At 37.9% G+C, this 12,362-nt stretch overlaps 1 pseudogene; it reads left to right on the forward strand.

The window, feature by feature from the left end:
* Positions 1-942: 942 nt before the first annotated feature.
* Positions 943-1,703, forward strand: LOC141497302 (PDZ and LIM domain protein 7 pseudogene; annotated as a pseudogene).
* Positions 1,704-12,362: the final 10,659 nt, after the last annotated feature.

The following is a 12,362-nucleotide window of genomic DNA, read 5'->3' on the forward strand; positions in this document are numbered from 1 at the left end:
TTTGCATGAACTGATGCTGAGTGAGATGAGCAGAACCAGAAAAACACTGTACACCCTAACAGCAACATGGGAGTGATGATCAACCTTGGTGGACTCGCTCATTCCATCAGTGCAACAATCAGGGACAATTTTGGGCTGAGATGGAGAATACCATCTGTATCAAGAGAAAGAACTGTGGAGTTTGAACAAAGACCAAGGACTATTATATTACCTTTAACTTAGGAAAAAATCATTATTATGTAATTTTGCTGTCTCTTATACTTTATGTTTCTTCCTTAAGGATCTGATTTCTCTCTCATCACATTCAACTTAGATCAATGTAGAGCATGGAAACAATATAAAGACTAACAGACTTCCTTCTGTGGGGGGGGGGGAAAGCAAGATTAGGGGAAAAATTGTCAAATTCAAAATAAATAAATATTTAAAAAAAAAAAAGAGTGTGTGGTGGAGAATAAAGTGTAAGGAAATTGAGAATGGAAGAGGAGGCTTTGAATGGCAAATAGAACATTTTGATTTGATCCTGGAGGTGATAGGGAGCCACTACAGGCTATTGAGTGGGGGGGGGGGGTGCGGTATGATTGGACCTATTAGGAAAATCCCTTTGACTGCTGAATGGAGGATGGATTGAAGTGGGAGGAGACTAGAGGCAGGCAGGCTCCCCTCAGCAGGCAGTCCAGGAATGAGGGGATGAAAGCCTCTACCAGAGTAGGGACAGTGTTAGAGGAGAGGAGTGTATTCAAGAGATGTTGCCAAAGTGCTAAATGGAGAAGGAGTGAAAGATAGTAAAGAGTCTACGATGATTCTCAGATTGCAAGTTTGGGGAACTTCAAAGTTGTAACAGTAATGGGGATGGGGGAGGAAAAATAATGCATCTGGTTTGGGAGACTGAGGTCAGGAGATGAGATAGGATGAGAAAGGCATCTTTGAGACTCATCAGCATAGATGATCATCACATCTATGGCAGCTTATAGGAAGAAATTCAGTCAGGTACCAAGGACAGATTCTCCAGCCTCAAATGTGCTGACCCCAGAGCCCAGATGTGGCCCCACCAGTCACCTATCCTGGCCAGTGGATCCAGTATTTGCTGAGTGCCTTGCCCCAGACAAGAGTAGCACCTCACTGACTCAGCCACCTTCACACCCTCCCATTCATGTAAAACCAGAATTCCATTGTGGGGACCATCCATCTGGGCCCCGACAACAGTAAGACCCCCGTCTGCCAACAGGGCTTGATAGTACTGGGCCACTCCTACCACTCAGAGGAGTTTGTGAGTGGCCAATGTGGGAAGGAGCTAGAGGAGGGTGACTCCATCTGCTGCCCCAGGTGTTCTGACAGTCACTCTGCACCCCATGGTACCAACTGCAAGAAGCAGCTCACTGATGATATTGTGCACCCTCAAGATGGCCTGGCATGGGCAGTGTTTCATTTGTGCTGCTTGTAAGATGCCTATTCACAACCCAGCATGAACAAATGGCAGAGGGAATGCCCTACTGGAAGTGAGACTGCAAGATGTTTGGCACCAAGCATCAAGGCTATGACTTCAAGATTGACACCGGGGTTTTGTTTCTTCGAGACTTTGGACTTCAGTTAGCATGGCCCCCTAGTTTGTCTGTGCTATCTAACAGGTCAACTGGGATGGAAAGAACTTTTACTTTGAGAAAGACAAACCTTTGTGGAAGAGTCATGTTTTCTCTCACATCTAAACCTCTGTCTACTGTGTCCTACCCCACTTGGATACAGCTTGTGACCCTGACCATACCACTCCTTTCCTGGGCCTTCTACTCCTCCTGGGTGGGATGGTCACAGAACAGATGGAGTCCTCATACTTTCCCTTCCTGGGGCTGCCTCTCTACATATGGCCCTAGAACTTCCCACAAGGCCCGGGGTGAGAAGGCAGACCGAAGTCCTCCCAGGAAGCTGGGGTGATGGCAGATTGATTTGGAAGCAGGACAGAGAGGCACTTGAGATCCACTGGGGTACAGAGGATATAGACACACGTGTTCCAAAGTTGGTCCAGCAAAGCCCAACTCCATCAAGCTGGAGAGAACTATAAAGATCCTCTGAGCAGAAGTTGACCAATTCTTCCCTCTCCATCATCTCAGCCTCTGAGATCCAGGTTCCACCAAAGTAGCAGCTTCTTCCTCCACAGCTCCACAACCCAGCGTGCAGAGCCTCCATTTGATTTTTGTGCCTTAATCAATCTTGCTGTATCTGGAAAAAATCTCCAAGGTAATAGTATAGAGGGAGGAGAGCAGAGGACCCAGAAGCAAACTCTGGAGGACATCCAGTTTTTCCAGCAGTTTTTGTCAAATAGTGAGTCCCTCCCCAGGAACTCTATCTCTGTCTGTCTCTGTCTGTATTTAACCCTCCTTACAGAACCTCCATTTAAGGAAGACACTTAGGCTACAAATTCCCATAGTATTTGAAAAGTTAAAGAATCTTCATTCTCACAGTAACATGGAGCTGACAACAGATATCACGGCAGTATATTAGCCTAGCTGCCAATTAGAATTAGGTAGTTGTAGGCAAAAAAATAAATTAATACTATATTATTATTATTATTATTATTATTATTATTATTTATACTGATCATTTGGCATGGTTATAGGAATTTACCACAAGGATTAAGAACATAAGAAAGGAAAATTTTACTCTTTTTTTATTTAAATGTCAGTTTCCAGGTAAGGATATACGGATCACCAAGTGCCTTGAGTCAGATTTGAAATCTGTCAGTCCAAATGACATATTTAGGAAACCGAGTTAGGGGAATATATCCTCAAAACATGTTGAAAAGCTGATTCCCCAGCCTTTCCCAATGAGCCTGCCCTCCACAGTATAGCTAACTCCCTTGTACTGTGGTCCCATAGGACATTAATCCAACATAAATTTTCTTTATATCCAGACTCAAATTTTCAGTCTCATGAGGTCCCTAATTGTGAATTCCTATGATCAAGAATGAATTCAGCTCTAAAGGATCAGGTGCCTATAATCTTACAGTAGAAAAAAATTAATTATTTTATCAAAAACTACAGACACAGATTATGCTTAAAAAGAGAACAAATTAATGCCAAAAAAAATCTTCAAAAACTGTTACAAATTATGTTATCGATCTTTCCTGTGGGTCAGAGGGGTACATGAGACCACCTGTAGACCCAAAGAGAAAAACAAAGCAAAAGGAAGTTGGTAACAATTCTTTTTCAAAGGATAGGAAGGAACATTCCTTCAAACCTGTTTCATTTAACCAAGGGGTCTCTGTTTCTGTTCTTTGAGGGGAAAAGAGCATGGGCATCATTATCTTATTCACCAGGGTAGTGGACCATTTGGGGGCAAATGCCAGCCCTACCTGTACTGCAAGTGGGATAACAGTGATAAGTTATTATCCTAGCAATGGAAAAAAAAGGAGAGCTCTAATCACACTCCCTGTGCCTAAGGGAAGGGCACTAAAATTTTGGGGAAAATGAAATAGTATCTGGGGTCTTTTTGTCTTCTGGTATCCTCCCCCATTCATTGAGTCCCTAGAGGTATCATTATATAGAAGCCAGCTTTGAGAGTCATTCTCATTGGAGGATTTAGGCAAGGATTATTGCTATTGCCATTCCTTAAATAAGAAGATTTTAGGTGACTTTAAAATAATTTCAACAGGTGTTTCTAAATCCAATGGAAGGAAAACATCATAAGAAAAATCAGATTTCAAAGTGACACATGAATTATTATATTTCACTAAACAATGTTTTTGTACTCAAATCTTATTTCTTAGAACAGATGAAACAATATAGAGGTTTTCTTAAATGGAACTTTATAAACATAATGACTTTCCATATTTTGTTCTATGAGTTTATTTACTTCTACCATTTTCAGAAAATGAGATTCTTCAGGAATATGAATTATATACTTATGATAAATTCAACACATTGATAGAATTCTTAGCTGTGCCATGGAAACAGCAACAAATTCAGATCAAAACCAGGAAAAGTCTTTCTGACTAATAGTAATTTAGATGCTTCACAAATAGTTCATTTCCACTTTTAATAATGTTTGTCCTTCCTTTTAGAAGAAGATCATGCCATCAGGGAGATGATGCCATGACAAGGACATGAATTGGATTGGAATGAGGAGGACTGTGCTCAGTCCCCAGTCTCACTTTCTCTTCCAGAGTCTTCTGGGTCCAGTGGCCAGATTGCAATCAGGATGACTGGAGGTGAGGCAATCAGGGTAAAGTGATTTGCTTGAGATCACACAGCTAGTAAGTCTCTGAGGTCAGATTTGAACCCTGACTTCAGGGCCAATGCTCTACCCACTTTGCCATCTAGCTGGCCTCCAAAAAAAATAAAAAAACAAAAGCAAAAACAGCAAAAAAAAAAAAAATTACACTCTGCCTTGAAAAGAGAAACTTCTTTGAGATCTAGGAGCAGGGACATAGCTAATCAGCTTGACAAGACAAATTCCAACAGAAACATTCCAAGTCCCACTTCATTTCATAGTCTGGATCAAAAGGGAAGGGGCGGCTAGGTGGCGTAGTGGATAAAGCACTGGATGTGGAGTCAGGAGTACCTGGGTTCAAATCCAGTCTCAGACACTTAATAATTACCTAGCTGTGTGGCCTTGGGCAAGCCACTTAACCCTGTTTGCCTTGAAAAAACCTAAAAAAAAAAAAAAAAAAAAAAGGGAATTCCTTTCACTGAGAGCCAAAGGCCAGTTATCAACCATTAACTTCATCTGAGGTCCTCTTCCTTGTGTGTTTATCAATTATGCTAAAAGATCTCTACCAATGTGGGGGTAGGTCTTATTATTTGGTCTCTAAGCACATTTCCAGAACAAAAATCTACATCAAAATAGCAAAATCTAACCATGGAATTTCAAATATCCAGGGTCCGCAAGAATACATTCATTAAATAAGTTGGACTGGTAGTTGTTAATATCAGATTATTGTACTGAATTAGCTTATAGGTTGAAATATTAAAATTGCATATAAAACTTATTTTAGAGTAGTTTGAAAAAGTTTCTTGTGCAGGGGCAGCTGGGTGGTGTAGTGGATAGAGAACCAGCCCTGGTGTCAAGAGGACCTGAGTTCAAATTTGACCTCAGACACTTAATACTTAGTTGTGTGACCTTGGGCAAGTCACTAAACCCCACTGACTACCAAAAATCCAAAAAAGGGAGAAAAATTTCTCTTGTTCTTATTCAAAGTAAAAATAAATTGTTAAAACTTGAATTTATCAAATCCAAATTGATGTAAAGTATTTAGGGGGGGTGCAAGACAAGGGGGTTAAGTGGCTTGTCCAAGGCCACACAGCTAGGTAATTATTAAGTGTCTGAGGTCAGATTTGAACTCGGGTCCTCCTGACTCCAGGGTCAATGCTCTATCCAGTGCACCACCTAGCCGCCCCAATGTAAAGTATTTTTAAGTAGCCTACGTAAACCCAAAAAGGTTCTTAGAAACATGAAATTTTAAAGAAAAGACAAGGGTTTGGTTGTTTAAGCCCAATTAAATTATAGTTATTATAGCAAAGAGACCTTTGAATATTGACTTCATATATTTTGATCTTTAACTATATCACTAGAAATAATCCTACATATAGTTCATTTGGATAGCCCTGATTCATTTGCTGTAATCTTCTACCTTAACATGTATAATTTTATCTTGAGGTGAAACTGTCTTAGATATACAAATATACCTTTTTTGGGAAGAACGAATGTATGAAATACACCCCACTTTTGTACAAAGTTTAATATGGAATTTTTAAATGAGGATTTGCAAGTAGCTGTTTCTAAAAATCCCTTTTTAGAATTACATTTTCTTTGTTCTTCAATTAATAATCTTAAGCACTTTATAAAGCGTAACCAAGATAATCGTAAATAAACTTCCTTTTGTATAGAAATAGAGATGATAGAATTGTCCCAGGTAATGATTTTTCCTTTTAGGTGGGGAAATGGCCCCCATTTGTTCAATTGAGAAGAAAACTGGGATCAGATTAATACACATATAGTAAGATAAAGTCCGTTATATCCCTTACATGCAAAATGCCCCTAATTACAATTTAGGGCCAGCTACAGGTGTTATTTTAGTTATAATGGAATTATAAGTAAGAAGTAATACTTCAATACTACCTAAGAGATTTATTTCACTTACATTTTCTTCATTCATTCTGTTTGTTGTCATCAATACAATTTTAAATTCCCAAATGTTTAGTTTATGAGAGACTCTATCCTTACTAATGATACTAACTGTAGCAATTATGTATTCCTCCGAAAATAAGACTGGGTCTTAGATTAATTTTTGCTCCAAAAGACACATTAGGCCTTATTTTCAGGAGATGTCTTTTCATGTACAAGTCTACATTTATTCAAATACAGTCTTGTCATCTTGTGAAACATGGTCATAACTCTCCAAACCCCGAATTTTGGCTTGAATTTCTTGTGACTCTATGTCCTTTAGAGCCATTGGCCCCAATCTTCCACATCCAGGAACAGAGCTCTCCTCCAAGGAGCATTTCTTGGCCGGGTGGCCTGCTGGCAGTGCAAGAATTCTTCATAATGTTTTCCACTTATTTTCTTTCTATCCTGTTTTCAACATAGTCACTGACTTCAATGCCCAAATGGTCCTCAGATAGCTTGCTTACTGCCATGTTGAGAGTCTGGAGCTAAGCTGACATTCCCGTGGGAATCCTTATCTGACCAAGTTGGCTCTGGTAATGTCTTCACCAAGTGAGTGTGGGTCGAATCTTGGCCTCTCTGGCCTCTCTGGCCACCCTGCCAAACAAGTGGCACCATTCAAGCCACACTTCCTTCTACCTGACCATGGGCACCGGCTTGCCAAGAACATAAATGCCTGAAACACATTCAATCTTCTCTTTTTTGCTCTTAGCGATGATTAGAGGTGTGGCTTGCTTTCCATCTAGACATTAGCAAGTGCGCACATGTTATTCATGCCTTGTGTCTGTACTCTGGTCATTTGGCAATAAACTTTGAGTTCATCTGTTTACATAGGCATTTATGTCTCATCCAAAAGTGCCTGCTTGGGAATTTAGGTAGAGTTCATATTGTCACTTAATTTAAGTATTAATGGCAATTATATTATGTATTTATATTTAATTATATCTTAATACTATTATTTTATAATTCAATACATCCATCGTGTGTTGCAATGGATGCATTAAATGAGTCTGTCTGATTGATGATCTCAACTGGGGCTTATTTGGGGGGTAGGTCTTATTTTTTCCAGGGAAATATGGTATTTATGAATATTTCTTAATATTAGAAGACTTAAGACACTCAAAATACCGTGATCATAATTGTAAAGCAAATAATATTTGGCCTGGATGTGAATTTCTCTTAGTCCCAATTGTCCAGTCTCACTGGCTATAAATTCCTTATATGTAATTTGATGTAGTCAGTTAAACAACTTGTTTATACTTATGAACTTATTTATATGACTCTCTGATTTGGCATGATGCCATCTTTGTTCTATGCCCTTTAGATGTCCAGGCTAGGGGGCAGACTATGCAGAACGGGACAAGTGGACTTGCTATGAGTGAACAAGCAATAACAAGGGGGAAAAGGGAACTAGAAACTTGGGGAACTGAGAAGCAAATTTGGGATGTGCACATTGACTTGTGGATGGACTTGACCCTACAGCCTCCCACCCAAAGCAGTGTAATCAGTCTTCTTTCCAAGTCTCCACTGTATCTCCTCAGTCTCTCTGAATGTAAAGAACGTGCAAAGCAAACAGGGGAAGAGAAAAGCCTCCAGAGCTCCTACCCTAGGATCAGTGTACCCCACAGGATTTCTCTGAGGCCAAAAGCCTCCTGGTCTTAGAGTTGGCATCACAAAATGGATGGTATTCATTTGGGAGTACCTGCTCCCCCCAATTGAACTTATAACAACTATGTATTTTAAAACTTAAAAATTTCTTATTTTAATTCAAAATTTTGAATTACCTTCCACAAAAGTCAGTCCATATAATATAGTTATCTAATTAAAAGAGATTGTATAAAAATAGTCATGGCATCCCTGTTTGTGGTGGCAAAGAACTAGAAACGGAGTGGATGTCCATCCAGTAATAAACTGTGGCATAGGTCTTTCATGGAACACTATTGTTCTATTAGAACCCAGGAGGGATGGGAATTCAGGGAAGCCTGGAGGGGTTTGCATGAACTGATGCTGAGTGAGATGAACAGAACCAGAAAAACACTGTACACCCTAACAGCAACATGGGGGCAATGATCAACCTTGAAGGACTTGCTCATTCCATCAGTGCAACAATCAGGGACAATTTTGGGGCTGTCTGCATTGGAGAATACCATCTGTATCCAGAGAAAGAACTGTGGAGTTTGAACAAAGACCAAAGATGATTACTTTAAAAAAAAACATCAATATCTTATTATGGAGAGGAGAGAGAGAGAGAGAGAGAGAGAGAGAGAGAGAGAGAGAGAGAGAGAGAGAGAGAGAGAGAGATTGAGATTGCATAACTTAAAGTTCAAATCTCTTAATTTACATAGTCCTGTTTCTTTTCCCTTCAGGAGTAAAAAAAAAATTGTTTTTTCCTGAAATGGAACCAACTCTTCTTTGATAGCACATAATGAAAAAGGAAATTGCTTTGCTGCTAGCAAAGTGCAACTAGTTCCAAAAAGCTTTCTACATATAGTTACCCTTTCTCCTAGTTAAACATGATTTATTGATTTCTAAAGGGAAAGCTTATCTTTGCAGCTTTTAACTGAAGCCAAGTCTCTTCTACCATTAAAATACTCTAGCAAGGTACTAGATCCTGAAATCATAAAAATGATGACATCCTTAATTAGATGATAAACTGCTATTGTTTATGAATTTTAAATTAGTCTTTTTAAAAAAGTAAATCCAAAACCAGAAAAAGGAGTTATTTAGATTTTAGAACTTTTGTTTCATTTAGACTGGGGCTAGAAATTGAAGTCATTTCTCAAATTTAGATGAATGATGTAGCACTCTAAGTTATATATACAGATATATTTATATATTAAAAAGTTAATATCAAAAATAGGATTTTCTCCTTCCATCCTTTATTCTGTTTTTCTTTTTGCAAAGCAAGGAGACTTCAGTGACTTGCTCAAGGTTACATGGCTAGGTCATTATGAAGTGTCTGAGGTTAGATTTGAACTCGGCTCCTCCTGACTCCAGGGCTGGTACTCTATCCACTGTACAACCCAACTGTCCCTCCATCCTTTATTCTGAAACCAAACATTTGATTATTCTATGAGAGCTCCCTAAACATGTACTGTGTTCACTTTGATCATGCTAGGATTCAATCGACCCCAAACAAACACATCCTAAACCGTTTCCATTCGGGTTCCACACTCCCAGCAAGATTTCATAGCTTCTCTTCTGATTTACAGGTCTAGTTCATATCCATATAGGCAATCACACAAACAGATTTCTGTTGCCTTAAAAATCAAATGCCAAAATCTTCCACAATCTATTCAGATTATTTGCAAAAGGAGCAGCACAAAAAGAAGGTGGCTTAGTCCTACCTGATCTAAAATGATATTATGAAGCATTCGTCATCAAAACTCTCTGGTATCGGCTAAGAAATAGAGTGGTGGATCAGCGGAATAGATTAGGTGCAATAGCAGGAAATGATTCTAGTAATCTGCTGTTTGATAAACCCAAAGAGTCCAGCTATTGGGATAACAATTCTCTCTTTGATAAAAACTGCTGGGAAAATTGGAAGTGAGTATGGAAGAAACTGAGATTAGACCAACACCTCACAACCTATACCGAGATAAGATCCAAATGGATACAGGACTTAGACAAAAAAAAACAATACTAGAAGCAAACTAGAAGATCAAGGACTAGTTTCCCTGTCAGATCTATGGAAAGGGAAGCAGTTTGTGATTAAGGAAGAGATGGAGAACATCACTAAAAATAAACTAGATAATTTTGATTACATTAAATTAAAGAGCTTTTGCACAGACAAAACCACTGAAACAAAGATCAAAAGAAATGTAGTAAACTGGGAAACAATCTTTACAACTAATGTTTCTGACAAAGGACTCATTTCTAACATATACAGAGAACTGAGTCAAATTTTTACAAAAAAAAAACAAGCCATTCCCCAATTGACAAATGGTCAAAGCATGTTAATTCAGTTTCCAATTGGTTTTCTACTGTTCTTATTTCTTTTCCAATTTCTTCCATTAACATTCTCATTTCAACAACAAAAATCATTTTTAGTTTGTTTTTCAACTCCTGCTTCATCTCTTCCAGGAATTCAAGTTGAATTTGGGCTTAAACTGTGTGTTTACTTGAAATTTTGATTACAGATATTTTGGAGTGATTCTTTACCTCTGTATCTGTATCTTAAGCATCCCTGTTAGCATAATAACTTTATGGTAAGCTTCCCCTCCCTTTTCCTCATTCTTCCAGTTTACTGCCCAACTTTGGAATTGATATTAGGATCCAGCTCTGGGCACTTCTGGAGGAAAGGTCTTAGCTGTTTCTGTGGCTACTTTCTTGGGGCATTGACTGTTCTATTATTCCAGTCAAATCTAACTGGCTGCTTGTTTTCGGTATATATAGTCTTCCAGATAAGAACAGGTTTTTATTTATATATTTTTAAACTAAGTTTTTTTGGGAACCTAGCCAGGCTTATTCACTTATATATCAACTGTCCAAATTCATGCTACCACAGGAGATTTGAGTAGTTTCAACAGAGACAGTACAAATCATAGACAAGCAGTTAGGAATTGGCAGTATTTCAAGAGTCATATGGAGTACTGTACCATGAAGCTTTTCTGTGATTACCAGTACATATCCATCATGTCAAAACAAGAAAAGAATAGAGAAAAAAATAGTTGTGTAACAATTTCTGAGCTTTGAACCCAGACAAAAGTTTTCTTGAAATAGAAGAACCACTCTCTGTTGAACCACACAATAATATTCTGTCACCTTCATATATATTTGTTCAGTCATTCCCCAATTGATAGGTACCTTTTCAGGTTTCAGTTCTTTGCCATCAAAAAAGAGCTTCTATAATTTTTTCATATCTATGGGTGCTCTTCCTTTTTCTTTGATCTCTTTAGAGGTATATACTCCATAAAAGTATCACTACATCAAGGGATAGGTACAGTTTCGTAGCCTATATATCCAAATTGCTTTCTGACTAGTTTGGAGCTCCACCCACAGTATGTTAAAGTCTCTTTCCCCATGTCCCATCAAGTATTTGTCATTTTCCATTTCTGTCATGTTAGCCAAGGTGTGAGGTAATATTCAGAGTTGTTTTCATTTGTATTTCTTTAATGATGACCAATTTAGACCATTTTTTCATATGGTCACTGATAGCTTGAATTCTTTCCTCTTGACCATTTACCAAGTGGGGAATTCTTGTAAATTTGACTATGTTCTTTATAATCTTTAAAAATGAGACCTTTCTTAGAAAAACTTGCTGCAAAGACTCCTTCCCCAGCCCCCGTTCAGTTTTCTGCTTTTCTCTTAATTTTAGCTATATTGGTTTTGTTTCTGCAAAAAAAAATTTCTTAAATCTTGGTATAATCTAGAAAAACCTGGAAAGACTTAAATGAACTGATGCAAAGCAAAGTGAGCAGAACCAGGAGAATGTTGTACACAGTAACAACAATATCATATGATGAAGAATGGTGAATGACTTAGCTCTTCTCAACAATACAATGATCCAAGCCAATCCCAAAAGATGAATGATGAAGCATACCACCTGCCTTCAGAGAAAAAATGGATATTGTTTCAATACAGACTGAAGCATACAATTTTTTATTTTCTTTCATTCTTTTTCTTTTGAGCCTTCTTATACAAAAATGACTAATATGGAAATGTTATATGTGGCTGCACAAGTATAACCTATATTTATTGTTGCTTACCATTTCAAGGAGGGGAGGAAGGGAGTGATAGAATTCAGAACTCAAGACTCTAATAAAATGACAACAAATGTTAAAAATTGATTTAACATGTAATTGGAGAAAGATTACTTTATTAATATAAAATTAATATATTAAAATATTTTTAAAAGAGAATAAGAAGTTGAAAAAATTTTAGTTAATCAAAATTTTCTATTTTACCTCCTGTGAATCTCTCTCTCTTATTTGGTCACAAACTCTTCCCCTTTCCATAGATCTGACAGTTAATTTCTTCACTGCTCTACTAATTTGCTTTATTACATTATCCTTTATGTCTCTATCATGGACTCATTTCGTATATATATATATATATATATATATATATATATATTATATATATATATACACATATATATATTTGGGGACAGCTAGGTGGTACAGTGGAAAGAGCATTGGTCTTGGAATCAAGAGGACAGGGGTTCAAATCCAGCCTCAGACACTTGACACTTACTAGCTGTGTGATCT

The sequence above is a fragment of the Macrotis lagotis genome, chromosome X, assembly GCF_037893015.1.
Source record: "Macrotis lagotis isolate mMagLag1 chromosome X, bilby.v1.9.chrom.fasta, whole genome shotgun sequence".
In the NCBI taxonomy this organism is placed as follows: domain Eukaryota; kingdom Metazoa; phylum Chordata; class Mammalia; order Peramelemorphia; family Peramelidae; genus Macrotis; species Macrotis lagotis.